Genomic DNA, 19,338 nt, shown 5'->3' with positions numbered 1-19,338 from the left:
TGCTGTACCTGTCCTGGGAGTGTTTGATGGGGACAGTGTAGAGGGAGCTTTACTCTGTATCTAACCCCGTGCTGTACCTGTCCTGGGAGTGTTTGATTTGGACAGTGTGAAGGGAGCTTTACTCTGTATCTAACCCCGTGCTGTACCTTTCCTTGGGAGTGTTTGATGGGGACAGTGTAGAGGGAGCTTTACTCTGTATCTAACCCCGTGCTGTACCTGTCCTGGGAGTGTTTGATGGGGACAGTGTAGAGGGAGCTTTACTCTGTATCTAACCCCGTGCTGTACCTGTCCTGGGAGTGTTTGATGGGGGACAGTGTAGAGAGTGCTTTACTCTATCGACAAGATAGTCAATATATTTTTCCCAAAGGTCGGGAAGTCTGAAACTAGAGGGCATAGGTTTCAGGTGAGGGGGGGAGATACAGAAGTGTCCAGAGGGGCACTTTTTTCTCTCACAGGGTGGTGAGTGTCTGGCACAAGCTGCTCGAGGCAGGTACAAGTTAGTCTTTTAAAAAGCATTAGGCAGTTACATGGGTAAAATGGGTCTCGAAGGATATGGGCGAAATGAGGGACCAAGGGACTAGCTTCGGGGTTTGAAAAAAAGGGCGTCATGGACACGTTGGGCCGAAGGGCCTGTGTCCATGCTGTAAATCTCTGTGACTCTATCCTCCCCTCTGCTCACCATAGTAATGTACGTTAGGGATTGTGAAAGGGGGGCGACTTTTCCTCTTTATCTGGTAATTTTCTGTGTGGTTTATTACAGGTTGGAATCTGGAACAGATGTGGGAATCAACACACACGCTGACACGATCGCAATGTCACAGGTACGATTCTGACCATGTGGTGGGTCTGTCGCTGAGCCCACAACCACGGTACCTACTCTTGTCCCATGAGTAGTTTGTACCGCCATGTGCTGGCTGAGAGGAAGAGAACCCAGTCAAGGAAGCAGTCAGTGTCTGACCCGTGACACAGCTGTGCCGAATGTACCTGGGACACGTTCTGACTTTCTAAACCTAATATGGAGATCTTTGTATCTAACCCCGTGCTGTCCCTGTCCTGGGAGTGTTTGATGGGGGACAGTGTAGAGGGAGGGAGCTTTACTCTGTATCTAACCCCGTGCTGTACCTGTCCTGGGAGTGTTTGATGGGGACAGTGTAGAGGGAGCTTTACTCTGTATCGAACCCCGTGCTGTACCTGTCCTGGGAGTGTTTCAAGGGGGCAGTGTTGAGGGAGCTTTACTCTATATCTAACCCCGTGCTGTACCTGTCCTGGGAGTGTTTGATGGGGACAGTGTAGAGGGTGCTTTATTCTGTATCTAACCCCGTGCTGTACCTGTCCTGGGAGTGTTTGATGGGGACAGTGTAGAGGGAGCTTTACTCTGTATCTAACCCTGTGCTGTGCCTGTCCTGCGAGTGCTTTATGGGGGACAGTGTAGAGGGAGCTTTACTCTGTGCCTAACCCCGTGCTGTACCTGTCCTGGGAGTGTTTGATGGGGGACAGTGTCGAGGGAGCTTGACTCTGTATCTAACCCCGTGCTGTACCTTTCCTTGGGAGTGTTTGATGGGGACAGTGTAAAGGGTGCTTTACTCTGTATCTAACCCTGTGCTGTCCCTGTCCTGCGGGTGATTGATGGGGGACAGTGGAGAGGGAGCTTTACTCTGTATCTAACCCCGTGCTGTACCTGTCCTGGGAGTGTTTGATGGGGACAGTGTACAGGGAGCTTTACTCTGTATCTAACCCTGTGCTGTACCTGTCCTGGGAGTGTTTGATTTGGACAGTGTGAAGGGTGCTTTACTCTGTATCTAACCCCGTGCTGTACCTTTCCTTGGGAGTGTTTGATGGGGACAGTGTAGAGGGAGCTTTACTCTGTATCTAACCCCGTGCTGTACCTGTCCTGGGAGTGTTTGATGGGGACAGTGTAGAGGGAGCTTTACTCTGTATCTAACCCCGTGCTGTACCTGTCCTGGGAGTGTTTGATTTGGACAGTGTGAAGGGAGCTTTACTCTGTATCTAACCCCGTGCTGTACCTTTCCTTGGGAGTGTTTGATGGGGACAGTGTAGAGGGAGCTTTACTCTGTATCTAACCCCGTGCTGTACCTGTCCTGGGAGTGTTTGATGGGGACAGTGTAGAGGGAGCTTTACTCTGTATCTAACCCCGTGCTGTACCTGTCCTGGGAGTGTTTGATGGGGGACAGTGTAGAGAGTGCTTTACTCTATCGACAAGATAGTCAATATATTTTTCCCAAAGGTCGGGAAGTCTGAAACTAGAGGGCATAGGTTTCAGGTGAGGGGGGGAGATACAGAAGTGTCCAGAGGGGCACTTTTTTCTCTCACAGGGTGGTGAGTGTCTGGCACAAGCTGCTCGAGGCAGGTACAAGTTAGTCTTTTAAAAAGCATTAGGCAGTTACATGGGTAAAATGGGTCTCGAAGGATATGGGCGAAATGAGGGACCAAGGGACTAGCTTCGGGGTTTGAAAAAAAGGGCGTCATGGACACGTTGGGCCGAAGGGCCTGTGTCCATGCTGTAAATCTCTGTGACTCTATCCTCCCCTCTGCTCACCATAGTAATGTACGTTAGGGATTGTGAAAGGGGGGCGACTTTTCCTCTTTATCTGGTAATTTTCTGTGTGGTTTATTACAGGTTGGAATCTGGAACAGATGTGTGAATCAACACACACGCTGACACGATCGCAATGTCACAGGTACGATTCTGACCATGTGGTGGGTCTGTCGCTGAGCCCACAACCACGGTACCTACTCTTGTCCCATGAGTAGTTTGTACCGCCATGTGCTGGCTGAGAGGAAGAGAACCCAGTCAAGGAAGCAGTCAGTGTCTGACCCGTGACACAGCTGTGCCGAATGTACCTGGGACACGTTCTGACTTTCTAAACCGAATATGGAGATCTTTGTATCTAACCCCGTGCTGTACCTGTCCTGGGAGTGTTTGATGGGGGACAGTGTAGAGGGAGGGAGCTTTACTCTGTATCTAACCCCGTGCTGTACCTGTCCTGGGAGTGTTTGATGGGGACAGTGTAGAGGGAGCTTTACTCTGTATCGAACCCCGTGCTGTACCTGTCCTGGGAGTGTTTCAAGGGGGCAGTGTTGAGGGAGCTTTACTCTATATCTAACCCCGTGCTGTACCTGTCCTGGGAGTGTTTGATGGGGACAGTGTAGAGGGTGCTTTATTCTGTATCTAACCCCGTGCTGTACCTGTCCTGGGAGTGTTTGATGGGGACAGTGTAGAGGGAGCTTTACTCTGTATCTAACCCTGTGCTGTGCCTGTCCTGCGAGTGCTTTATGGGGGACAGTGTAGAGGGAGCTTTACTCTGTGCCTAACCCCGTGCTGTACCTGTCCTGGGAGTGTTTGATGGGGGACAGTGTCGAGGGAGCTTGACTCTGTATCTAACCCCGTGCTGTACCTTTCCTTGGGAGTGTTTGATGGGGACAGTGTAAAGGGTGCTTTACTCTGTATCTAACCCTGTGCTGTCCCTGTCCTGCGGGTGTTTGATGGGGGACAGTGGAGAGGGAGCTTTACTCTGTATCTAACCCCGTGCTGTACCTGTCCTGGGAGTGTTTGATGGGGACAGTGTACAGGGAGCTTTACTCTGTATCTAACCCTGTGCTGTACCTGTCCTGGGAGTATTTGATTTGGACAGTGTGAAGGGTGCTTTACTCTGTATCTAACCCCGTGCTGTACCTTTCCTTGGGAGTGTTTGATGGGGACAGTGTAGAGGGAGCTTTACTCTGTATCTAACCCCGTGCTGTACCTGTCCTGGGAGTGTTTGATGGGGACAGTGTAGAGGGAGCTTTACTCTGTATCTAACCCCGTGCTGTACCTGTCCTGGGAGTGTTTGATTTGGACAGTGTGAAGGGTGCTTTACTCTGTATCTAACCCCGTGCTGTACCTTTCCTTGGGAGTGTTTGATGGGGACAGTGTAGAGGGAGCTTTACTCTGTATCTATCCCCGTGCTGTACCTGTCCTGGGAGTGTTTGATGGGGGACAGTGTAGTGCGATCGTTACTCTGTACTTACCCTGAGAAACAAATGTCTCCTACATCTGAAAACCCTTTTGGCTCTGACCCTTGTACGTAACCTGCCTGAATTCTTGTCACGTTATTTACTGATGATTACAAATGGAGTAAATCTAATACTCTTAACCCGTTATCCCTTGGCCCTCCCAGACAACCTGTCTCCTGTCACCTTCCCCTGTTCAATTCAACCTGATCCCTCTCTGTTTTCTTCTACTCCACAAAAACCTGACAATGAAAGTATTTATGTCAGCGTCAAGGAAAAGGCAAATGTGTTCATTCTGCCTCTGTTTGATGTCACACACTGCATCCTCCCCTCTGCTCACCATCGTAATGTACGTTAGGGATTGTGAAAGGGGCGACTTTTCCTCTTTATCTGGTAATTTTCTGTGTGGTTTATTACAGGTTGGAATCTGGAACAGATGTGTGAATCAACACACACGCTGACACGATTGCAATGTCACAGGTACGATTCTGACCATGTGGTGGGTCTGTCGCTGAGCCCACAGCCACGGTACCTACTCTTGTCCCATGAGTAGTTTGTACCGCCATGTGCTGGCTGAGAGGAAGAGAACCCAGTCAAGGAAGCAGTCAGTGTCTGACCCGTGACACAGCTGTGCCGAATGGAACTGGGACACGTTCTGACTTTCTAAACCTAATATAGAGATCTTTGTATCTAACCCCATGCTGTACATGTCCTGGGAGTGTTTGATGGGGACAGTGTAGAGGGAGCTTTACTCTGTATCTAACTCTGTGCTCTACCTGTCCTGGGAGTGTTTGATGGGGGACAGTGGATAGGGAGCTTTACTCTGTATCTAACCCCGTGCTGTACCTGTCCTGGGAGTGTTTGATGGGGACAGTGTAGAGGGTGCTTTACTCTGTATCTAACTCCGTGCTCTACCTGTCCTGGGAGTGTTTGATGGGGGACAGTGGAGAGGGAGCTTTACTCTGTATCTAACCCCGTGCTGTACCTGTCCTGGGAGTGTTTGATTTGGACAGTGTGAAGGGTGCTTTACTCTGTATCTAACCCCGTGCTGTACCTGTCCTGCGGGTGTTTGATGGGGACTGTGTAGAGGGAGCTTTACTCTGTATCTATCCCCATGCTGTACCTGTCCTGGGAGTGTTTGATGGGGACAGTGTTGAGGGAGCTTTACTCTGTATCTAACCCCGTGCTGTACCTGTCCTGGGAGTGTTTGATGGGGACAGTGTAAAGGGAGCTTTACTCTGTATCTAACCCTGTGCTGTCCCTGTCCTGCGGGTGTTTGATGGGGGACAGTGGAGAGGGAGCTTTACTCTGTATCTAACCCTGTGCTGTCCCTGTCCTGCGGGTGTTTGATGGGGGACAGTGGAGAGGGAGCTTTACTCTGTATCTAACCCCGTGCTGTACCTATCCTGGGAGTGTTTGATGTGTCAGTGTCGAGGGGGCTTGACTGTATCAAACGCCGTTCCAGGAGCCTTTGATGGGGGATAGTGTAGAGGGAGCTTTACTCTGTATCTAACCCCGTGCTTTACCCGTCCTGGGAGTGTTTGATGGGGGACAGTGTAGAGGGAGCTTTACTCTGTATCTAACCCCGTGCTGTACCTGTCCTGGGAGTGTTTGATGGGGGACAGTGTAGTGCGATCGTTACTCTGTACTTACCCTGAGAAACAAATGTCTCCTACATCTGAAAACCCTTTTGGCTCTGACCCTTGTACGTAACCTGCCTGAATTCTTGTCACGTTATTTACTGATGATTACAAATGGAGTAAATCTAATACTCTTAACCCTTTATCCCTTGGCCCTCCCAGACAACCTGTCTCCTGTCACCTTCCCCTGTTCAATTCAACCTGATCCCTCTCTGTTTTCTTCAACTCCACAGAAACCTGACAATGAAAGTATTCATGTCAGCGTCAAGGAAAAGGCAAATGTGTTCATTCTGCCTCTGTTTGATGTCACACACTGCATCCTCCCCTCTGCTCACCATCGTAATGTACGTTAGGGATTGTGAAAGGGGCGACTTTCCCTCTTTATCTGTTAATTTTCTGTGTGGTTTATTACAGGTTGGAATCTGGAACAGATGTGTGAATCAACACACACGCTGACACGATTGCAATGTCACAGGTACGATTCTGACCATGTGGTGGGTCTGTCGCTGAGCCCACAGCCATGGTACCTACTCTTGTCCCATGAGTAGTTTGTACCGCCATGTGCTGGCTGAGAGGAAGAGAACCCAGTCAAGGAAGCAGTCAGTGTCTGACCCGTGACACAGCTGTGCTGAATGGAACTGGGACAAGTTCTGACTTTCTAAACCTAATATGGAGATCTTTGTATCTAACCCCGTGCTGTACCTGTCCTGGGAGTGTTTGATGGGGACAGTGTCGAGGGAGCTTTACTCTGTCTCTAACCGCGTGCTGTACCTGTCCTGGGAGTGTTTGATGGGGACAGTGTAGAGGGAGCTTTACTCTGTACCTAACCCCGTGCTGTACCTGTCCTGGGAGTGTTTGATGGGGGGCAGTTTAGTGGGAGCTTTACTCTGTATCTAACCCCGTGCTGTATCTGTCCTGGGAGTGTTTGATGGGGGACAGTGTAGAGGAAGCTTTACTCTGTATCTAACCCCGTGCTGTACCTGCCCTGCGAGTGTTTGATGGGGACAGTGTGGAGGGATCTTTACTCGGTATCTAACCCTGTGCTGTACCTGTCCTGGGAGTGTTTGATGGGGACAGTGTTGAGGGAGCTTTACTCTATATCTAATCCCACGCAATACCTGTCCTGCTGCGAGTGTTTGATGGGGGACAGTGTAGAGGGAGCTTTACTCTGTATCTAACCCCGTGCTGTACCTGTCCTGGGAGTGTTTGATGGGGACAGTGTAGAGGGAGCTTTACTCTGTATCTAACCCCGTGCTGTACCTGTCCTGGGAGTGTTTGATGGGGGACAGTGTAGAGGGAGCTTTACTCTGTATCTAACCCCGTGCTGTACCTGTCCTGGGAGTGTTTGATGGGGGACAGTGTAGAGGGAGCTTTACTCTGTATCTAACCCCGTGTTGTACCTGTCCTGGGAGTGTTTGATGGGGACAGTGTAGAGGGAGCTTCACTCTGTACCTAACCCCGTGCTGTACCTGTCCTGGGAGTGTTTGATGGGGGACAGTGTAGAGGGAGCTTTACTCTGCATCTAACCCCGTGCTGTACCTGTCCTGGGAGTGTTTGATGGGGGACAGTGTAGAGAGTGCTTTACTCTATCTAAAAGATAGTCAATATCTTTTCCCAAAGGTCGGGAAGTCTGAAACTAGAGGGCATAGGTTTCAGGTGAGGGGGGGAGATACAGAAGTGTCCAGAGGGGCACTTTTTTCTCTCACAGGGTGGTGAGTGTCTGGCACAAGCTGCTCGAGGCAGGTACAAGTTAGTCTTTTAAAAAGCATTAGGCAGTTACATGGGTAAAATGGGTCTCGAAGGATATGGGCGAAATGAGGGACCAAGGGACTAGCTTCGGGGTTTGAAAAAAAGGGCGTCATGGACACGTTGGGCCGAAGGGCCTGTGTCCATGCTGTAAATCTCTGTGACTCTATCCTCCCCTCTGCTCACCATAGTAATGTACGTTAGGGATTGTGAAAGGGGGGCGACTTTTCCTCTTTATCTGGTAATTTTCTGTGTGGTTTATTACAGGTTGGAATCTGGAACAGATGTGTGAATCAACACACACGCTGACACGATCGCAATGTCACAGGTACGATTCTGACCATGTGGTGGGTCTGTCGCTGAGCCCACAACCACGGTACCTACTCTTGTCCCATGAGTAGTTTGTACCGCCATGTGCTGGCTGAGAGGAAGAGAACCCAGTCAAGGAAGCAGTCAGTGTCTGACCCGTGACACAGCTGTGCCGAATGGAACTGGGACAAGTTCTGACTTTCTAAACCTAATATGGAGATCTTTGTATCTAACCCCGTGCTGTACCTGTCCTGGGAGTGTTTGATGGGGACAGTGTAGAGGGAGCTTTACTCTGTATCTAACCCCATGCTGTACCTGTCCTGGGAGTGTTTGATGGGGACAGTGTAGAGGGAGCTTTACTCTGTATCTAACCCCGTGCTGTACCTGTCCTGGGAGTGTTTGATGGGGACAGTGTAGAGGGAGCTTTACTCTGTATCTAACCCCATGCTGTACCTGTCCTGGGAGTGTTTGATGGGGACAGTGTAGAGGGAGCTTTACTCTGTATCGAACCCCGTGCTGTACCTGTCCTGGGAGTGTTTCAAGGGGGCAGTGTTGAGGGAGCTTTACTCTATATCTAACCCCGTGCTGTACCTGTCCTGGGAGTGTTTGATGGGGACAGTGTAGAGGGAGCTTTACTCTGTATCTAACCCTGTGCTGTGCCTGTCCTGCGAGTGCTTTATGGGGGACAGTGTAGAGGGAGCTTTACTCTGTGCCTAACCCCGTGCTGTACCTGTCCTGGGAGTGTTTGATGGGGGACAGTGTCGAGGGAGCTTGACTCTGTATCTAACCCCGTGCTGTACCTTTCCTTGGGAGTGTTTGATGGGGACAGTGTAAAGGGTGCTTTACTCTGTATCTAACCCTGTGCTGTCCCTGTCCTGCGGGTGTTTGATGGGGGACAGTGTAGAGGGAGCTTTACTCTGTATCTAACCCCGTGCTGTACCTGTCCTGGGAGTGTTTGATTTGGACAGTGTGAAGGGTGCTTTACTCTGTATCTAACCCCGTGCTGTACCTGTCCTGCGGGTGTTTGATGGGGACTGTGTAGAGGGAGCTTTACTCTGTATCTATCCCCATGCTGTACCTGTCCTGGGAGTGTTTGATGGGGACAGTGTTGAGGGAGCTTTACTCTGTATCTAACCCCGTGCTGTACCTGTCCTGGGAGTGTTTGATGGGGTCAGTGTAAAGGGAGCTTTACTCTGTATCTAACCCTGTGCTGTCCCTGTCCTGCGGGTGTTTGATGGGGGACAGTGGAGAGGGAGCTTTACTCTGTATCTAACCCTGTGCTGTCCCTGTCCTGCGGGTGTTTGATGGGGGACAGTGGAGAGGGAGCTTTACTCTGTATCTAACCCCGTGCTGTACCTATCCTGGGAGTGTTTGATGTGTCAGTGTCGAGGGGGCTTGACTCTGTATCAAACGCCGTTCCAGGAGCCTTTGATGGGGGATAGTGTAGAGGGAGCTTTACTCTGTATCTAACCCCGTGCTTTACCCGTCCTGGGAGTGTTTGATGGGGACAGTGTAGAGGGAGCTTTACTCTGTATCTAACCCCATGCTGTACCTGTCCTGGGAGTGTTTGATGGGGACAGTGTAGAGGGAGCTTTACTCTGTATCGAACCCCGTGCTGTACCTGTCCTGGGAGTGTTTCAAGGGGGCAGTGTTGAGGGAGCTTTACTCTATATCTAACCCCGTGCTGTACCTGTCCTGGGAGTGTTTGATGGGGACAGTGTAGAGGGTGCTTTATTCTGTATCTAACCCCGTGCTGTACCTGTCCTGGGAGTGTTTGATGGGGACAGTGTAGAGGGAGCTTTACTCTGTATCTAACCCTGTGCTGTGCCTGTCCTGCGAGTGCTTTATGGGGGACAGTGTAGAGGGAGCTTTACTCTGTGCCTAACCCCGTGCTGTACCTGTCCTGGGAGTGTTTGATGGGGGACAGTGTCGAGGGAGCTTGACTCTGTATCTAACCCCGTGCTGTACCTTTCCTTGGGAGTGTTTGATGGGGACAGTGTAAAGGGTGCTTTACTCTGTATCTAACCCTGTGCTGTCCCTGTCCTGCGGGTGTTTGATGGGGGACAGTGTAGAGGGAGCTTTACTCTGTATCTAACCCCGTGCTGTACCTGTCCTGGGAGTGTTTGATTTGGACAGTGTGAAGGGTGCTTTACTCTGTATCTAACCCCGTGCTGTACCTGTCCTGCGGGTGTTTGATGGGGACTGTGTAGAGGGAGCTTTACTCTGTATCTATCCCCATGCTGTACCTGTCCTGGGAGTGTTTGATGGGGACAGTGTTGAGGGAGCTTTACTCTGTATCTAACCCCGTGCTGTACCTGTCCTGGGAGTGTTTGATGGGGTCAGTGTAAAGGGAGCTTTACTCTGTATCTAACCCTGTGCTGTCCCTGTCCTGCGGGTGTTTGATGGGGGACAGTGGAGAGGGAGCTTTACTCTGTATCTAACCCTGTGCTGTCCCTGTCCTGCGGGTGTTTGATGGGGGACAGTGGAGAGGGAGCTTTACTCTGTATCTAACCCCGTGCTGTACCTATCCTGGGAGTGTTTGATGTGTCAGTGTCGAGGGGGCTTGACTCTGTATCAAACGCCGTTCCAGGAGCCTTTGATGGGGGATAGTGTAGAGGGAGCTTTACTCTGTATCTAACCCCGTGCTTTACCCGTCCTGGGAGTGTTTGATGGGGGACAGTGTAGAGGGAGCTTTACTCTGTATCTAACCCCGTGCTGTACCTGTCCTGGGAGTGTTTGATGGGGGACAGTGTAGTGCGATCGTTACTCTGTACTTACCCTGAGAAACAAATGTCTCCTACATCTGAAAACCCTTTTGGCTCTGACCCTTGTACGTAACCTGCCTGAATTCTTGTCACGTTATTTACTGATGATTACAAATGGAGTAAATCTAATACTCTTAACCCTTTATCCCTTGGCCCTCCCAGACAACCTGTCTCCTGTCACCTTCCCCTGTTCAATTCAACCTGATCCCTCTCTGTTTTCTTCAACTCCACAGAAACCTGACAATGAAAGTATTCATGTCAGCGTCAAGGAAAAGGCAAATGTGTTCATTCTGCCTCTGTTTGATGTCACACACTGCATCCTCCCCTCTGCTCACCATCGTAATGTACGTTAGGGATTGTGAAAGGGGCGACTTTTCCTCTTTATCTGGTAATTTTCTGTGTGGTTTATTACAGGTTGGAATCTGGAACAGATGTGTGAATCAACACACACGCTGACACGATTGCAATGTCACAGGTACGATTCTGACCATGTGGTGGGTCTGTCGCTGAGCCCACAGCCATGGTACCTACTCTTGTCCCATGAGTAGTTTGTACCGCCATGTGCTGGCTGAGAGGAAGAGAACCCAGTCAAGGAAGCAGTCAGTGTCTGACCCGTGACACAGCTGTGCCGAATGGAACTGGGACAAGTTCTGACTTTCTAAACCTAATATGGAGATCTTTGTATCTAACCCCGTGCTGTACCTGTCCTGGGAGTGTTTGATGGGGACAGTGTCGAGGGAGCTTTACTCTGTATCTAACCCCATGCTGTACCTGTCCTGGGAGTGTTTGATGGGGGACAGTGTAGAGGGAGCTTTATTCTGTATCTAACCCTGTGCTGTACCTGTCCTGGGAGTGTTTGATGGGGACAGTGTAGAGGGAGCTTTACTCTGTATCTAACCCCGTGCTGTACCTGCCCTGGGAGTGTTTGATGGGGACAGTGTAGAGGGAGCTTTACTCTGTACCTAACCCCGTGCTGTACCTGTCCTGGGAGTGTTTGATGGGGGGCAGTTTAGTGGGATCTTTACTCTGTATCTAACGCCGTGCTGTATCTGTCCTGGGAGTGTTTGATGGGGGACAGTGTAGAGGAAGCTTTACTCTGTATCTAACCCCGTGCTGTACCTGCCCTGCGAGTGTTTGATGGGGACAGTGTGGAGGGATCTTTACTCGGTATCTAACCCTGTGCTGTACCTGTCCTGGGAGTGTTTGATGGGGACAGTGTTGAGGGAGCTTTACTCTATATCTAATCCCACGCAATACCTGTCCTGCTGCGAGTGTTTGATGGGGGACAGTGGAGAGGGAGCTTTACTCTGTATCTAACCCCGTGCTGTACCTGTCCTGGGAGTGTTTGATGGGGACAGTGTAGAGGGAGCTTTACTCTGTATCTAACCCCGTGCTGTACCTGTCCTGGGAGTGTTTGATGGGGGACAGTGTAGAGGGAGCTTTACTCTATCTAACCCCGTGCTGTACCTGTCCTGGGAGTGTTTGATGGGGGACAGTGTAGAGGGAGCTTTACTCTGTATCTAACCCCGTGTTGTACCTGTCCTGGGAGTGTTTGATGGGGACAGTGTAGAGGGAGCTTCACTCTGTACCTAACCCCGTGCTGTACCTGTCCTGGGAGTGTTTGATGGGGGACAGTTTAGTGGGAGCTTTACTCTGTATCTAACCCCGTGTTGTACCTGTCCTGGGAGTGTTTGATGGGGACAGTGTCGAGAGAGCTTTACTCTGTATCTAACCCCGTGCTGTCCCTGTCCTGGGAGTGTTTGATGGGGGACAGTGTGGAGGGAGCTTTACTCTGTATCTAACCCCGTGCTGTACCTGTCCTGGGAGTGTTTGATGGGGACAGTGTAGAGGGAGCTTTACTCTGTATCTAACCCCGTGCTGTACCTGTCCTGGGAGTGTTTGATGGGGGACAGTGTAGAGGGAGCTTTACTCTGTATCTAACCCCGTGCTGTACCTGTCCTGGGAGTGTTTGATGGGGGACAGTGTAGAGGGAGCTTTACTCTGTATCTAACCCCGTGTTGTACCTGTCCTGGGAGTGTTTGATGGGACAGTGTAGAGGGAGCTTCACTCTGTACCTAACCCCGTGCTGTACCTGTCCTGGGAGTGTTTGATGGGGGACAGTTTAGTGGGAGCTTTACTCTGTATGTAACCCCGTGTTGTACCTGTCCTGGGAGTGTTTGATGGGGACAGTGTCGAGAGAGCTTTACTCTGTATCTAACCCCGTGCTGTCCCTGTCCTGGCAGTGTTTGATGGGGACAGTGTAGAGGGAGCTTTACTCTGTATCTAACCCCGTGTTGTACCTGTCCTGGGAGTGTTTGATGGGGACAGTGTAGAGGGAGCTTTACTCTGTATCTAACCCCGTGCTGTACCTGTCCTGGGAGTGTTTGATGGGGACAGTGTAGAGGGTGCTTTACTCTGTATCTAACTCCGTGCTCTACCTGTCCTGGGAGTGTTTGATGGGGGACAGTGGAGAGGGAGCTTTACTCTGTATCTAACCCCGTGTTGTACCTGTCCTGGGAGTGTTTGATTTGGACAGTGTGAAGGGTGCTTTACTCTGTATCTAACCCCGTGCTGTACCTGTCCTGCGGGTGTTTGATGGGGACTGTGTAGAGGGAGCTTTACTCTGTATCTATCCCCATGCTGTACCTGTCCTGGGAGTGTTTGATGGGGACAGTGTTGAGGGAGCTTTACTCTGTATCTAACCCCGTGCTGTACCTGTCCTGGGAGTGTTTGATGGGGACAGTGTAAAGGGAGCTTTACTCTGTATCTAACCCTGTGCTGTCCCTGTCCTGCGGGTGTTTGATGGGGGACAGTGGAGAGGGAGCTTTACTCTGTATCTAACCCTGTGCTGTCCCTGTCCTGCGGGTGTTTGATGGGGGACAGTGGAGAGGGAGCTTTACTCTGTATCTAACCCCGTGCTGTACCTATCCTGGGAGTGTTTGATGTGTCAGTGTCGAGGGGGCTTGACTCTGTATCAAACCCCGTTCCAGGAGCCTTTGATGGGGGATAGTGTAGAGGGAGCTTTACTCTGTATCTAACCCCGTGCTTTACCCGTCCTGGGAGTGTTTGATGGGGGACAGTGTAGAGGGAGCTTTACTCTGTATCTAACCCCGTGCTGTACCTGTCCTGGGAGTGTTTGATGGGGGACAGTGTAGTGCGATCGTTACTCTGTACTTACCCTGAGAAACAAATGTCTCCTACATCTGAAAACCCTTTTGGCTCTGACCCTTGTACGTAACCTGCCTGAATTCTTGTCACGTTATTTACTGATGATTACAAATGGAGTAAATCTAATACTCTTAACCCTTTATCCCTTGGCCCTCCCAGACAACCTGTCTCCTGTCACCTTCCCCTGTTCAATTCAACCTGATCCCTCTCTGTTTTCTTCAACTCCACAGAAACCTGACAATGAAAGTATTCATGTCAGCGTCAAGGAAAAGGCAAATGTGTTCATTCTGCCTCTGTTTGATGTCACACACTGCATCCTCCCCTCTGCTCACCATCGTAATGTACGTTAGGGATTGTGAAAGGGGCGACTTTTCCTCTTTATCTGGTAATTTTCTGTGTGGTTTATTACAGGTTGGAATCTGGAACAGATGTGTGAATCAACACACACGCTGACACGATCGCAATGTCACAGGTACGATTCTGACCATGTGGTGGGTCTGTCGCTGAGCCCACAGCCACGGTACCTACTCTTGTCCCATGAGTAGTTTGTACCGCCATGTGCTGGCTGAGAGGAAGAGAACCCAGTCAAGGAAGCAGTCAGTGTCTGACCCGTGACACAGCTGTGCCGAATGTACCTGGGACACGTTCTGACTTTCTAAACCTAATATGGAGATCTTTGTATCTAACCCTGTGCTGTACCTGTCCTGGGAGTGTTTGATGGGGACAGTGTCGAGGGAGCTTTACTCTGTATCTAATCCCACGCAATACCTGTCCTGCTGCGAGTGTTTGATGGGGGACAGTGTAGAGGGAGCTTTACTCTGTATCTAACCCCGCGCTGTACCTGCCCTGCGAGTGTTTGATGGGGACAGTGTGGAGGGAGCTTTACTCTGTATCTAACCCCGTGCTGTACCTGTCCTGGGAGTGTTTGATGGGGACAGTGTCGAGGGAGCTTTACTCTGTATCTAATCCCACGCAATACCTGTCCTGCTGCGAGTGTTTGATGGGGGACAGTGTAGAGGGAGCTTTACTCTGTATCTAACCCCGCGCTGTACCTGCCCTGCGAGTGTTTGATGGGGACAGTGTGGAGGGAGCTTTACTCTGTATCTAACCCCGTGCTGTACCTGCCCTGCGAGTGTTTGATGGGGACAGTGTAGAGGGAGCTTTACTCTGTACCTAACCCCGTGCTGTACCTGTCCTGGGAGTGTTTGATGGGGACAGTGTAGAGGGAGCTTTACTCTGTATCTAACCCCGTGCTGTATCTGTCCTGGGAGTGTTTGATGGGGGACTGTGTAGAGGAAGCTTTACTCTGTATCTAACCCCGTGCTGTACCTGCCCTGCGAGTGTTTGATGGGGACAGTGTGGAGGGATCTTTACTCGGTATCTAACCCTGTGCTGTACCTGTCCTGGGAGTGTTTGATGGGGACAGTGTTGAGGGAGCTTTACTCTATATCTAATCCCACGCAATACCTGTCCTGCTGCGAGTGTTTGATGGGGGACAGTGTAGAGGGAGCTTTACTCTGTATCTAACCCCGTGCTGTACCTGTCCTGGGAGTGTTTGATGGGGACAGTGTAGAGGGAGCTTTACTCTGTATCTAACCCCGTGCTGTACCTGTCCTGGGAGTGTTTGATGGGGGACAGTGTAGAGGGAGCTTTACTCTATCTAACCCCGTGCTGTACCTGTCCTGGGAGTGTTTGATGGGGGACAGTGTAGAGGGAGCTTTACTCTGTATCTAACCCCGTGTTGTACCTGTCCTGGGAGTGTTTGATGGGGACAGTGTAGAGGGAGCTTCACTCTGTACCTAACCCCGTGCTGTACCTGTCCTGGGAGTGTTTGATGGGGGACAGTTTAGTGGGAGCTTTACTCTGTATCTAACCCCGTGTTGTACCTGTCCTGGGAGTGTTTGATGGGGACAGTGTCGAGAGAGCTTTACTCTGTATCTAACCCCGTGCTGTCCCTGTCCTGGGAGTGTTTGATGGGGGACAGTGTGGAGGGAGCTTTACTCTGTATCTAACCCCGTGCTGTACCTGTCCTGGGAGTGTTTGATGGGGACAGTGTAGAGGGAGCTTTACTCTGTATCTAACCCCGTGCTGTACCTGTCCTGGGAGTGTTTGATGGGGGACAGTGTAGAGGGAGCTTTACTCTGTATCTAACCCCGTGCTGTACCTGTCCTGGGAGTGTTTGATGGGGGACAGTGTAGAGGGAGCTTTACTCTGTATCTAACCCCGTGTTGTACCTGTCCTGGGAGTGTTTGATGGGACAGTGTAGAGGGAGCTTCACTCTGTACCTAACCCCGTGCTGTACCTGTCCTGGGAGTGTTTGATGGGGGACAGTTTAGTGGGAGCTTTACTCTGTATGTAACCCCGTGTTGTACCTGTCCTGGGAGTGTTTGATGGGGACAGTGTCGAGAGAGCTTTACTCTGTATCTAACCCCGTGCTGTCCCTGTCCTGGGAGTGTTTGATGGGGACAGTGTAGAGGGAGCTTTACTCTGTATCTAACCCCGTGTTGTACCTGTCCTGGGAGTGTTTGATGGGGACAGTGTCGAGAGAGCTTTACTCTGTATCTAACCCCGTGCTGTCCCTGTCCTGGGAGTGTTTGATGGGGACAGTGTAGAGGGAGCTTTACTCTGTATCTAACCCCGTGTTGTACCTGTCCTGGGAGTGTTTGATGGGGGACAGTGTCGAGAGAGCTTTACTCTGTATCTAACCCCGTGCTGTCCCTGTCCTGGGAGTGTTTGATGGGGACAGTGTAGAGGGAGCTTTACTCTGTATCTAACCCCGTGCTGTCCCTGTCCTGGGAGTGTTTGATGGGGGACAGTGTAGAGGGAGCTTTACTCTGTATCTAACACCGTGCTGTACCTGTCCTGGGAGTGTTTGATGGGGGACAGTGTAGAGGGAGCTTTACTCTGTATCTAACCCCGTGCTGTACCTGTCCTGGGAGTGTTTGATGGGGACAGTGTAGAGGGAGCTTTACTCTGTATCTAACCCCGTGCTGTACCTGTCCTGGGAGTGTTTGATGGGGACAGTGTGGAGGGAGCTTTACTCTGTATCTAACCCCGTGCTGTACCTGTCCTGGGAGTGTTTGATGGGGACAGTGTAGAGGGAGCTTTACTCTGTATCTAACCCCGTGCTGTACCTGTACTGGGAGTGTTTGATGGGGGACAGTGTGGAGGGAGCTTTACTCTGTATCTAACCCCGTGCTGTCCCTGTCCTGGGAGTGTTTGATGGGGGACAGTGTAGAGGGAGCTTTACTCTGTATCTAACCCCGTGCTGTACCTGTCCTGGGAGTGTTTGATGGGGGACAGTGTAGAGGGAGCTTTACTCTGTATCTAACCCCGTGCTGTCCCTGTCCTGGGAGTGTTTGATGGGGGACAGTGTAGAGGGAGCTTTACTCTGTATCTAACCCCGTGCTGTACCTGTCCTGGGATGGGGGACAGTGGAGGGGAAGCTTTTTATCTAACCCTGTGTGTATTACTTGGTTGTGCAGTGACTGCAGTTGCTGTCTTTTGTCTGTCGGTCCTGTGGATGTCCTGACGTTCTGAATGGACCGATATAAATGCCAGTTTTCTTCTGCCCTGTTCTCACAGAAAGCCTTCCCTGACCGGCTGTGACGCAGCGTCTGCACTTCTGGTGGCGCTCTGTGTGGATGAATTTTTGCCTTCCTGGAGCGGACGTGGAATCTGTTCGTTGTGGCTTCTCCCAACTTTGTCCGATTTTAATTAAAATATAATTCAACCAAGAGTTGTGTGTCTTCACTGCAATATCCCTCCACGCCTGGAGTTTCAATCTTCTGGTTGTTGTGCTTGCTCCCTATGCTATGAGGAGAGATTGGGTAGACTGGGGTTGTTCTCCCTGGAAAGACGGAGAATGAGGGGAGATCTAATAGAGGAGTACAAGATTCTGAACGGGATAGATAGGGTGAACAGTGGGAAGCTTTTTCCCAGATCAGAAGTGACCTTCACGGGGGCTCAAGGTGAGAGGGGCGAAGTATAACTCAGACATCAGAGGGACGTTTTTTACACAGAGGGTGGTGGGGGCCTGGAATGCGCTGCCAAGTAGGGTGGTGGAGGCAGGCACGCTGACATCGTTTAAGACTTACCTGGATAGTCACATGAGCAGCCTGGGAATGGAGGGATACAAACGATTGGTGTCGTTGGACCAAGGAGCGGCACAGGCTTGGAGGGCCGAAGGGCCTGTTTCCTGTGCTGTACTGTTCTTTGTCCCGCGTGCTTTTCCCTTCCGCATGCGCAGCAATGGTCATCCTGTTACGGGGAGCGGCTGTAATATTAAGACGGTAGCAATACCCTGAGGTTACAGGTTCCAATCTCCTCATGGCAATAAATTGTTTTAAAATTCAGTTGATAAAATCTGGAATTGAAAGCTCGTCTCGGTGTTGGGGGGCTTGCGGTGACTCCTCAATTTATTGGTACATCCGAGGGAAGGAAATCTGTCAGCTTTGCCTGGCCTGACCTGAGTGTGACTCAGCCATGCGGTTGGCTGTTAACTGCCCTCTGCAGCGGCCGAGCAAGGCACTCGGTTCAAGCACGGGGAAGGTTTTCTGGCCTTGCTGGTAATGCCCACGTACCATGGTAATAATCAGCCCTGGTTTCTCAAAGACTTGGAGCGGCTGTTCACCTTAGTTGAAGGGTCAGCCACAAGAGGGCCTAGGTTCAAGGTGGGGGGGTTTAGGAGGGATGTGAGGAAAAACCTTTTTACCCAGAGGGTGATGACGGTCTGGAAAGCGCTGTCTGGGAGGGTGGTGGGGACGGGTTGCCTCACATCCTTTTGAAAAGGGGCCCGGGTTCGATTCCGGCCTCTGGTCTGTGTGGAGTTTGCACGTTGTCCTCGTGTCAGTGTGAGAATCCTCCAGGTGCTCCGGTTTCCTCCCACAGATGTGCAGGTTAGGTGGAATGGCCATGCTAAATTGCCCCTTTTGTATCCAAAAGTGTGTATATTTGGGGGTGGGCCTGGATAAGATGCTCCTAATTTTCAGGTGTCGTACAGTCATGGTGGATCATAGAAACCCTACAGTGCAGAAAGAGGCCATTTGGCCCATTGAGTCTGCACCGACCACAATCCTACCCCCATAGCCCTACATATTTTACCCACTAATCTCTCTACGCATCTCAGGACACTAGGGGGATTTTTAGCATAGCCAATCAACCTAACCTGCGCATCTTTGGACTGTGGGAGGAAACCGGAGCACCCAGAGGAAACCCAAGCAGACACGAGGAGAATGTGCAAACTCCACACAGACTGACCCGAGCCAGGAATCGAACCCAGGTCCCTGGAGCTGTGAAGCAGCAGTGCTCACCACCATGCTGCCCAAATAGCCTCTTCTGCACTGTAGGGATCCTACGCTCATACCAACTACCTGGGTGAGCACTTGGCACATCACAACATTCAGGGCTATGGGCCCAAGTACTGGTAAATGGGATTAGGTAGGAGTTCACGTGTTTCTAATGTGTTGGTGTCGACTCGAAGGGTAGGGTCTCCTCTGCACTGTATGGTACTGAGTTTGTGAAGTTACGGTGACCAGTGTTGCGAAACTGATCCAACTCTGAAACTTTTAAAAACCCACCTCTGAAGGTTTGGTGTTTTCATGAACCCCCGGCTGTCGTTTGGTGTTGTATTTTTGCTCAATTTTGTCCTGTCGAGGTTCCTGTGATTTGCTTTTTAAATTGGGGTGGGGGTAAACAGG

At 50.9% G+C, this 19,338-nt stretch overlaps 1 long non-coding RNA gene across 1 annotated transcript in view; it reads left to right on the top strand.

Annotated features, from left to right (window-relative positions):
- The window catches only part of LOC144490401 (uncharacterized), a 33,286-nt gene extending 15,916 nt beyond the window's left edge, over positions 1-17,370 (top strand). The window contains exons 13-20 of the long non-coding RNA XR_013497246.1: positions 761-821; positions 2,639-2,699; positions 4,431-4,491; positions 6,066-6,126; positions 7,665-7,725; positions 10,886-10,946; positions 14,051-14,111; positions 17,225-17,370. This is a non-coding gene — a long non-coding RNA (uncharacterized LOC144490401). The remainder of the gene's footprint in view (positions 1-760; positions 822-2,638; positions 2,700-4,430; positions 4,492-6,065; positions 6,127-7,664; positions 7,726-10,885; positions 10,947-14,050; positions 14,112-17,224) is intronic.
- Positions 17,371-19,338: the final 1,968 nt, after the last annotated feature.

Source organism: Mustelus asterias, unplaced genomic scaffold, assembly GCF_964213995.1.
Source record: "Mustelus asterias unplaced genomic scaffold, sMusAst1.hap1.1 HAP1_SCAFFOLD_3236, whole genome shotgun sequence".
NCBI lineage: Eukaryota > Metazoa > Chordata > Chondrichthyes > Carcharhiniformes > Triakidae > Mustelus > Mustelus asterias.
Note: the sequence above shows the minus strand (reverse complement) of the source record. Positions and strands in the feature narration are given on the sequence as shown.